Below are 11,757 nucleotides of genomic sequence, written 5' to 3' on the forward strand. Positions count from 1 at the left end.
TTGTCAAGGGCCTTGTCCGCTTTTACTGCGTCGATCTCGCAGAAGGCTGCCCTTTGGCCTCGTGGTGTAACTTTTGTCAAGTTGACACGTTTGATCTCTAGGCTATTTGTGAAGTCGCGTTAGAGTGCTTCACGGACATCATCTATAGTAGAGACTCCATCTAGGTCGAGGATCTCGATCGTTGTCGTGGGCGTGAGTGTCTTGACCGTGCCAATGTTGGCAATAGCTGACCTCACAGCGTTAGTGAAAGCACTGCTGTCTTCGCTCCTCCGAGCCATTTCAAGGAGGACACCCCCGAGTCTCGTCCGTTTTATAGATTTTATGTCTACTCCAGTCTCTGTCGGGTTCAATTTTGCCTTGATTTCCTTAAGGAGATCGGCATAAGTTCGCCCTTCAGCCAGTTGAACTAGGACAGCCTTGGTTCTAGTCTTCTTCCTGCTCACTTTGCGATGGCTATCTTTAAGGCCTTCATTGCCTTGAGGTTTTTTGGCCTCTTTCGGTGTTACTGCAGGGTTTTGCAGCCCTTTCTTTTTTTGTCTTCTCCCTGTCACCACAGCCCAGGCATTTTTTTTGACTGTTTTTTTGGGTGCTCGTGGGTCTTGACCAGAAGTGGGGCTGGGCGTAGGTAACTGCCTCTTCTTGGGGTTTGAATCCTGCAAGATGGCTTTCGGTGTCTGCTGCGCCCTTGGCTGGGGCTCCATCCGAGGGGATGTTTGCGTCGTTTGCGCCGTCATGTTTGAAGCTGTTTTCGGAGCCACAATGAGGTCTCTTAACGCCAGGCGATAAGCTGTGTCAATAGACCTGACTAACTTCTTTATTTCTCCGTGTACATTGTTACGATCTTTGATGTAATCTGCTAGCTTCTCGATTTTGGAACCTAGTTTCTCTATCGGTGTTTGGCGACATCCACTGGTCGGTACAGATTTTACTCTGTCCCGGTGGAGGGCGCCAGAAACGTTCCTGCCTCCTATGTCTGGCACGGCATTGTTCGTGCTTTGCTCGACATCCATGAAGACGTCCTTACCCGTCTCTTTGTTGTTGTTTTCATTAAATATTTCCATAAAGTTAACCAGTACTCCAGAACAAAAGGTCGTCTCCGAACGCGATGCCTCGGGAAGTGGAGGGGTGTTCACTCTTGCAGCTACTCCCATGACCGCAAGAGCTTGTGGCCATAAGCGGGAAAAAACATCCGCTCCGACCCTGCACGCTCTTCCTTCATCGGCTTCCTCTTGCTCCCGTGGGCGCGGCACGTAGATGCCGGGTGTTACCACGCACGCTGCGCTATATGGATTATACAGCACATCTCTTTCGAGCAGTGTCACCACGTCCGCTTACGTACGTGACCCTTGGTCAGATCCGATGCCTAATTTGGTCCACAAGGGCTATTTTATTTCACCCCTATCCGCCGATCTTACGACCGGTTAGGACATCCCCCTATCCGCCACCTGGGGACGCGCCCGGTAGAAGTTTGGCTTCTTCCCCGGGGTGTGTGTGTGTGTGTGCGCGCGCGCGCGCGCGTGTGTGTATATATATATATATATATATATAAGAATAAAGAGGGTATCATTAGAATATCGCAAAAAATTTATAGATGAAGAAAATCTTGCAAATTTTAAAATCATCTTTATTTTTTGAATGATCTCAAGAATACAAAGTTTCACTGTGGATATCACGTTGCAGGACATCCTGCGTATATATACACATACATACATACATTCATATATATATATATATATATATATATATATATATATATATATGAATGTATATATGTATGTATGTATGCATGTATGTACAATAGTAATAATAATAGTTATAAAGTTGCAGTAGTAACAAAAAAAGATATTTCATGCCAAAGACGATCCATTCGTCTGCTAGTTGCTTTAAAAATATTTTCTCCCAGAACGATTTGCATGTGCGTTCTGGTTATTAAAAAAAGATATTTTATATCAGAGACGATTTATTCGTCTGTTAGTTGCTTCTAAAATATTTTCTCCCAGAACGATTTGCATGTGCGTTCTGGTTATTAAAAAAAGATATTTTATATCCACATATAATTGAAGCAAGTTGTAACGACAAAAACTTACAAATTATTGGAGGAAATTGCAGTAATCACTGGCGATGTATTTCTTTTGACGGCACCAAGCTTCGAGTGTACGACAGTCTATCTGGCTGTACATACGAAACATTGAAGGCTAAAGAAAAAAATTACATTTATCGTTGTTATCCACAAATAAATAAAAATAATATAATATTTGAAAACGTTCAAACACAACCTGATGGTATATATTGTGGAATCTTTGCTGCCGCATTTGCTACAACTATAGCTTTAGGAGAAAATCCTTGTAATGAGACATATTCTGCTGATGTTAAACGTATGAGACAACATTTCTTAAAAATTATAGCAGAAAATAAACTGTCGCTTTTTCCTAACTAATAAAAATTTATCATTATACTAGAAATGTGTAATTCTAATAAATATTGTTGCAAAAAAGTGTCTAATACAAATGTCTTATTTGCAAAAATCGGAGAGACGAAAAAAATACATATATTATGGTTGCGTTCTCACGGGAATGGGCGATGGAGGGGCCCATTTCATTCTATATATGCATAAAAATGTTTTGTATATTATATAATATTCTGTTATATTATATAAAAATATACAGCTGGTTATTTGAATATATTTGCTATTTTCTCAATTATTGATAAGAGGAGAAAAGCGAATTGTGCGTACTGCATACATTGTAATTTATAGAAAAATTACAGGTAATATCAATATACGTACCATACACGTATGCTTATACCATACACGTATGTGTATACATGTATGTGTATATGTATTTATATGTATGCATTTATGCATGCATTTATATATGTAAGAAATATATACATATATATACATGTATATAGATGCATATATCCATGCATAAACATATATATAATATGTACATGGTGATTCAAAAGTCTGGCAATCGCCAATTATCTCCGAAAATAGTGGTCTTATGAAAAAAATACTAAAGGTGTTGACTTTTACCTAGGTGTCAAATTTTGAGATCATTTATAAGTCAACTTAATTTTTTAAAATCCTTTATTTTTTATTAGATATTCTTGTAGCTTATCTCGACAGCTTTCCAAAGCATTATAATAAAACATTTTTTCATGAAGTACTTTTTGAATTATAAAGATTCGAAGCAATTGTTTGACATAAAATTATATCTTTGTAAAATATTCAGTTTTACGTTATCATACTTGTTATTTTTATGCACATAATAATGAGACCAATTTGGTGTAAAGAAAATGCACCCAGCAAACACAAAATATAACTGCTATGTTACAAGTATATAATACTATATAACGTGCATGTTACATGTAACATATACGGTAATTTCTCACTCATAGATGTAACATTTGTAATATGACATGTTATTTATATATTGTAATTACATCCCAGATAGCATCGATATTGTAGGATGCCGAAAGATAATCTTTCGCTAAGTCACTATATATCCTATCTAGGATATAATTACAATAAATAATAGAATCCATAAGTGGGAAATTACAACTAACGTGTATGCTACATGTTACATGCACGTTAATTACGTGTTATATAGCAATTATAATGTTGTTTGCTGGGCAGTTGCTTCTTGAAAATTACATACGTCTTTTGCAACTGTGTTTTCTTTGCACCTATTGATTGGTCTCATTATTCCGTGCATAAAAAGTATAAATGTATTTAAAAAATTGAATGTTTTACAAGATATTGTCAATTTTATAAAAGAATTGTTCACTTCAAACCTTTATAACTCAATAAGTACATAAAAAAATATTTTATTAGTGTTTTGGAAAATTCTCGAGATAAGCTACAAGAATATCTAATAAAAATAGAGGGTTTTGTTTAATAAAAGTTGATCTTGAAATGACCTCTAAATTTGACCCCTACGTCAAAGTCAAGGTCACCATAAAATATCTTATTTTTCCTAGAAACAATTTTTATATATAACAATATAAAATTATATAGAAATATATAAAATTATACACATATAATTGCAAAATTAAATATGAAATATGTCTATATATAATTAGATAAAAGAGCTTTTTATATACATATACTTATATAAATTTATATATATATATATATATATATATATATTGTATATATTATAAATAAGTATTCACATATATAAATATATATAATGTTTCATATATAACTTGACATGAGATTATACATGAACTTCATAATTTATATATAAATAAATTTAATTATATATAAAATAAACATATTTCACATATAATTATGTATAATTATATAATTATTTAGATATAATTATATATAAAAAATTTTTCCCGGGTTGAACCCTGCAATTTTTATATTTTATTCATAAGACCACTATTTCTTGGACATAATTGACCGTTGCCGGACTTTTGAACCACCTTGTATATATATATATATATATATATATATATATATATATATATAGTAGATTGTATATTTTCTTTGAAAAATACATGAAAATATGCATATATCATCAAAATATATAAAAGAGCAATATTAAAATTGTGTTCAACTATGTCATAAAGAGACACATTTATATATGTATATTTTATTGTCATTGACACGCTTAGATGCGTGTGCGAGATGATTTGACAGTAAAAATATATTATGTTGTCTGATTTCAATATGTTGAACATACTAAAATGGCTTTTTGACATATATATATTACTGTCGATAATAGCAAAAATAAAATTGTCGGTAATTATCGACAATTTTAGTTCCACTCAAATGAGGGCGCTAACCCGTCGAAGTTCGGCCAACGCTCCGGCATCCCCTTAATTAATAATTAATTCTTATAATAAATATTAATATTTATAAAAATAAATTATAATAAAATTTACTCATGCAATTCTGCGAACGCGTGTAGGAGCTTGAACAATCCAATTACTCATGAGTTTTATAAGTATTTCTTCGGTTGTATTGGTATCGTGTAATCGAACAACAGCTACAAATATATATAAGTATATCAATTTATAATACTGTACATATAATACTATAAAAAACATTATCATCATAGCAATTGTTAATTTCAGAAAACAACTATAACAAACGTATACTTAATGAAGTCTTACCTGTAATTAAATCAACGGTTTTAAAATTGCGAAATGCATTTTTTTCTCGAGCTCCTTGCCAACTGTATGACATTAATATGTCATCCTTTATTAATGCTTTGAAAATGTTTTTGATTATATCTTTTAGATTTGTTCCGCCTTTCAATCTCAAAAAACCTCTTTAAAATAATTTAAAATATGTAAATTATTAAAATAAAAAACAAAATTTGTAAATATGTAAATATGAAAAATATACACAACACTATATAGTATATGTATATATATATATATATATATATATATATATATATATCAAACTATATATAATCATATACATAATTATTTAATAATTATAAATAATATAAATTATAAATATTCAGTATTGTTAATAGTTATATTTATTAAAAGTAAAAATAAACATTTACCATTTTCACGAAAAACTCTTCATTTTTTAAATTTTCTTCAAAAAGTTGCAGCTCATTAATCGATGAAATAGCGTTAAATGTAAAAGCTTCTTCATTTATATTATTTGGTTTGATTTGTTATTTTATTTTCCATTCTATTGAGTCTTCTATCAATGTATGCTACTTCAATCAGGAGGCGATTAACTTTTTTTAAAATTTCTTTCAACACTAAAAATTATAATATCATAATTTATATTTTAAAATATTGTATATATATATATATTTAAGTCATTACCAGAAATTTAATCCTTTTTACCTTTTTGAGTTTGATCTTCATTATTTTTATTTGTTAACTTTTTGTCAATGGAATAAACATCATCTTTATCGTTAAAATCTTGATTTTTATTTTCTATCTCTTTCTTGTTATGTGTAGTGATCATTTCTGTTTCTTGTTGATCAATAATTCTCTGTTTTTTCTTTTCAATTGGAATCATTTTGATTTTTTCGAGTGCAATGCTTGGATTTTCAAAGGTTGCTAAAACCTGTGCAGACTTTTCCGAATAAAACAATTTTTGTGATTCAGAAAATTCCTTCGGGTCTGGTAAAGGAGACAATGAATCCACTTCTATGACGTAAAATTTTTTGCAGTAGCTCTATCATGACGTGTTTGTTTCACATTTTCTTCATCTTCAGTATTTATGTCCGATATATTTTCAGCCATCCTTAACTTTTCTTGGCCTCGTTCAAAAGTATCTGAATGTAACAATGACAATTACATATTTACAATTATAAATACAAAACATAGACAATTAAGAGTAGTGTAAATTATATGTCGATAGCTTAATGTTAAAAGAAAATATTTAAGTTTTCAAATAGAATTAATTCTTATTTTTACGCAATATCAATTCAATGAATAATCGATCCAATAAAGTCAAAAAAAGTAATTTTTAATTTCATTTATTACATATATCATTAATATAGACTCTTGTTTACATTATTTTAATTTTATTTATTGTATTAATATTGCCAAGAAAAAAATTAATTTTTTAACAAAAAAAAAAAGGAAAAAGGAGTTTTAATAAATAATTATAAATATACCTGCTGAAGCAAAAAAGCGTAGAACATCAATACATTGCCCAGCCAGCTTTTACATTTCTTAAATCCGGTATTTTTTTATTTCTTATTGCCTTATTCAGCCTCTTTTTCGCATCGTAATTTGGATAGAAGCAAACCTGTTGCTTTTTAACAGATTCTTGCAACCAGTTATTAGGGACTAGTGCTAGGCCGTCGTGGAATTGAACTATATAAAAGTTTTCTGGAAACTATACCAACAAAAAATATGTATAATAATCAATTAATTTATTGACAATAAATAATATTACAGTCATGTGCATTTCTATATATTACCTGTAAGGAAGATTCTTTTTCTGTTTTTTGGAAAGAAAATTGCTCGCCTCTCGATTCAGCCATATTTAATAAGTGTATTAGAAATATATTGGAAACCATACGGTGTAAAATGTTCAAAACAGAGAACACATAACCTGCGATTAACCTGCAAAAATTAATCACAATTTATTATATACAATTAGTTTTATTAAAAATAGTGACATGCAATATCACGTATACAGTTTAGTTAATTTTAATTCAATTTTGAAATTATTTAGATGTATTATTCATATTTTTAATATACCTTTTTAAAATCTTGAATATTGATGAGACAAATGTACAGACACGAATGCGAATGAATATGAACAAATATCGTCGAATAGTCACAAATGCAAATCTTCTTTGATTACGTTTATATATCACCTTCTTTTATTTTACTGCTATTTGATGATGAGTAATGCAGACAATCATAACCAGCATAAACATAAATTGCACATTAGTCGGATGAAATAATTAAATAATCGTAAGTCGATAATCAATTAACGAAATATTGATTAATTAAAACCAGAATATTGTCAATTATGGATGCATTCCTATTTCGCTGTCAGTACTGAAAATCTATAGTTTATGTTACGTACACTATAGATTTTCAGTACCGACAGTGAATATCGAAACGCAGACCATGTTACAATGGAAAAAAAAATAAAAAATAATTTTTTTTTACTACGAACAATGCAGCGTTTAATTATGTATAACATATGTGTGTGTGATTAATTCTTCCACAAATGGTTGTAAGTATTCATTGGAATTGTTTGATTTTTTTTTACCATAAAACAGCCCGACTATATGCACTTGGTTTGAAATCTCATCTGAAAGTAATATTGGCCAGAAACTACTTGGCGATGATCTGGATATTGGCAAACCATCTATATTAATTAATAAATTAATTTCAGATACTTTCAAAGACATACTTTTGCTGCAGGAATACTTCCAAAGTATTCGATAAACCAAAGTGGTAATACGATCCTCCTGCTAATGCAACTACTTCAGTAGTTTTCTTGGGTGTTTTTAGAAGCGCTCTTGCATTCTTTGGTAAAATTTTAAATTGTGAATGCGGAGCATGCCTCAAAATCTCCATAAGAGCATTAATTGCATTATGTCTAATTTTAAATTCAAAAGACCAATTTCGAAGATTGCACAACAATTCATTATCCATACTTTTATCATCAATGTTGATATTATCACTTGCGCCGTCACTTGAATTGTCAGAATCTAATGATAAAGGTTGCATTTCTTCTCGTTTTTTAGCATCAATAAAATTTTCTGTCTGTGACTACTTCTGTGTTATCCGAATATTCTTCATTATTATTGTCACTAAAGTTTGGCAATTGATCATTACTAGGAGAAGATATCGTTGAAACTGATGATTGATCATTTTCAATTCGACATTTTTTTATGCATTCGCCCAATGGTCCAAAATTAGTCACACCACTACTTGACAATTCTAGCAAGAAATAATTCATTTCCGTTTCTTTTTGTGCTAATCGTCTTATGCCGCGAAGAAATATCACGGTTACTTAATTGTTTATCCATTATATAAAAAATTATTTATTATGTAACCTAGAAAAATAACAATTATAATCAAATACGCATTAATATTGCACAAGGTACAACCATATGGAAATTCTAATCATTACAATAAAATATAAAAAACTTACCTTTGACTTACTAAATTCTTTTTCACATATATAATCAACATTTATAATATTTTAACATCTGATCACCGCGATTACGATTACAGAAACGTGTTTGACTTTCCGTTTATTAAAGGTTTTCATAGGTTAAATCTTATCCAATATCTATCAACTACGTGTTTGATACATAAATAGTTACGTATATGCGCAATATACCTGCTATGTATTACATATGTATTTTCACTTTAATACATCAAACATATTGCATTAATTGCATATTTAACACGTTATATTTCATATATAATAAAATGTAATGTAAATGCAATATTATTACGTATTTATTATGTAATTGTAATGAAAGATGCCGTATAGGATGTTTATTCCGGACTCCCCTAAAGGTTGCCGGAGCGTTTTCAAGGAACCGCCAAACCCCTTACATCCTCCTTCTCTCTTTACAATATGTTACATTGTCATAATACAATATGTTACATAATTACATTATCAGTCTCTCCTCTCCTCTCTCTTCCTACTCTCCTTCCTTCCTTTCTCCTTCTTCTCCTTACCTTCTTTCTGCTGTTTGCCATCTTCTCCTCTTTCTCCTTCTGTCCTCTCTCTTCCCGTTCTCTCCTTCTCTCTCCGTTCCTCCCCTGCTTCTCTGTTTCCCTCCTTGTTCCGGGTCCCTCTCCGTCCTGCTTCTCTCTCTTTACCTTAAACAAATAATCACAACTCCTGTCCTCCCTTTTCCCCTTCCCCCCTCATCTTTCCTCATAATACAATTGTGCTCTCCTCTTTCCTCTCCTGGCCATTTTGCGACCTTACAATGTATCTGGGTCCCTTCCTTCCTGCCCCTTTTCCCCTGCTTCCTCCTTTTTCTACTATTCCGTTTCCTCCCCGACCCCCCTTGTCTCTGCTCCCCTTTTTTCTATTCTCTTCCTATTCCCTTTTTTTCTCTAACCTTTGCTCCTCTTTATTCCATATCCATTCCTCTCCATTTATCCACATCCTTTTCCCATATACCATCGCATCTCTTCCTCTGACCCTCTCTCTCTTTGCTTTATCCATCATTATCCACCTAATCCTCCTTTTTTCCCTCGTTAAATCTTCATCCACTCCTACCTCCCATTTCCTCCAAATCATCCTTCCATTCTCCAACAGTTCCTTTTTATCCTCTTCCTTTTCCATCTCCACCATTACAATCATCTTCCCATCGTCCCCCCCTCACCTCCCATGACCCTACTATTCCTACCTTTCTATCTAATACCACCTCCGTCATCCTCTCCATCAGCAGCCTCCTTTCATCCTGGTCCTCTCCGTCCAGCCCTCTCCATGCCACATTTTTTCTCCTCCTTCATCTTCTCTCCATCTCCTCCGCTTTGCTTTCCATTCTCTCTCTTTTCTCTTTTTCCGCTCTCTTCTTACTCCTTTTCCCTTCCCTTTCCTTCACTTTTCTCCACATTTCCTCTCCTCTTTTCCATTTTTCCTTCTCCTCGCTTCCCCTGTCATTCTCTTCTTCTTCCGCCCTCTTTTTCCTTTCCACCTCCTTGCCCTCCTCCTTTCCTTCTCTTCTCTCTTCCTCTCCACTCGCTTTCCCTTCTTCCTCCTTCTTCCCTCTTGTCTCCTTTCCTTCTGTCTTCTCCACCTTTCCTCCCGTCTTCCCTTTCTTCTTCATTTTCCTTTCTTACCCCCTTGCCCTGGTCATTCCTTCTCCCCTGTTCCTTGTCCTCTTCACCCTTCACTAATTCCCACCACTCTTCTCCACTCTCCTCTGTCTTACCTTGCTCTCTCCTTCTCTCTCCCCTCACCTGCAGTCCCCCTTTGTTCCTCTCTTCTTTCTCCTTTTCCGTCTCCCACTGTGCTTCCTCTTCTTTCTTCTCTTCTATCTCCTCTCCTTCGATCTCCTTGTCTCTTTTCTTATCACTCTCCTTATCCTCTTTCTTTTTCACCCATCTTAGTAACTCCTCCATCATCCTTTCCATCCTGTTCATTCTGCTCTTCATCTCCTTCCATTCCTCCTTGCACCAGCATACACCGGTCCCCTCCCTTCCTCTATCGTTTTCACTTCCTCCTTTGCCTTTCTTCATTGCCTCTTCTTCTTTTCCTTTCACCGTCCCCTCGTCCCCTCCTCTCTCCTCTCTGCGCCTAACCCCTTTTCTCTCCTTTATGTCCTCTTCTCGTCCTCTTCCTTCCTCTCCTATCTCTTCCTCTTCTCTCCTCTCCACCTTTTTTTCCACACTTCCTCCTTCTTCTTCCTTCACCTTCCTCGCTTTTTCCTCTGCTTAACCTTCCTTCCTGCTCTTGCCTTTTCTAACCTTGTTATTCCTTTTGGCCACCATGTGCTCACTTACGCGCCTATCTTGTGTGATATTGCGCGCGCAACTTCTTTCTTCTACTTGTCTCCTTTTCCTCACATTTTCCATCACTTATCCCATCACTCTTCTCCCTTTCTTTCTTCTTTCCTCTTCCTACCCTTTGTTCTTCATTTTTCCTCACTTCACGACAATTTCCTCTTCCTTTTTTCCTTCCTATTATTATACAATTTGCGGAGCACTCTCGCACCACACCTTTTCATTTGCCGCCATCTTGGCAAATAAATTATAGATATAGGTAATGTAAATAAAAATTTAAAAGAAATAAATTAATTAAATAAAAGTAAATTTTATTAATTGTACCTTTTGTATCAGGGATTATTAAATTTTGTTATTTATTGAATAATTTAAATTTCTCGAAATAAAATGAGTTAAACCCATTACATATCAAACCCATTTCATATCAATTAAATTAAAAAAAAAAAAAAATTAGATATCATAAAAGTTGATTAAAATATCTTTCTCAAATAAATATTTAAAATAATTTTTATACATTAATTTTAATATCCCAATATTATATAAGTATATTTATATTAATTATATAGAAATTTTTTAATTTAAAATAATATATATAGTTAAAGAATTAGGCAATTTTATTTTATTAAATTAAAATTTTTTTAATTTACCTGTTTAACAAAAACATGGTTTTTTGATAATAATTTAAAATTATTTCTGCTCAGTGATTTTTTAAATAGCCGCAGTACATTCTTACGTGATCTTCCTGCTCTCTCCTGCGCCCTCTCCGTCTCCTACTCTTACTCGTCACTACTCTCTGCTTTCTCCCTATGTCCCTATATTCCCAGG

At 33.0% G+C, this 11,757-nt stretch overlaps 1 pseudogene; it reads right to left on the reverse strand.

Moving 5' to 3' along the window:
* Window positions 1–4,893: 4,893 nt before the first annotated feature.
* LOC146722639 (uncharacterized) lies at window positions 4,894–10,668 on the reverse strand (annotated as a pseudogene).
* Between the last annotated feature and the right edge of the window lie 1,089 nt (window positions 10,669–11,757).

Source organism: Nylanderia fulva, unplaced genomic scaffold, assembly GCF_048542155.1.
Source record: "Nylanderia fulva isolate GAGA-0341 unplaced genomic scaffold, ASM4854215v1 Scaffold293, whole genome shotgun sequence".
NCBI lineage: Eukaryota > Metazoa > Arthropoda > Insecta > Hymenoptera > Formicidae > Nylanderia > Nylanderia fulva.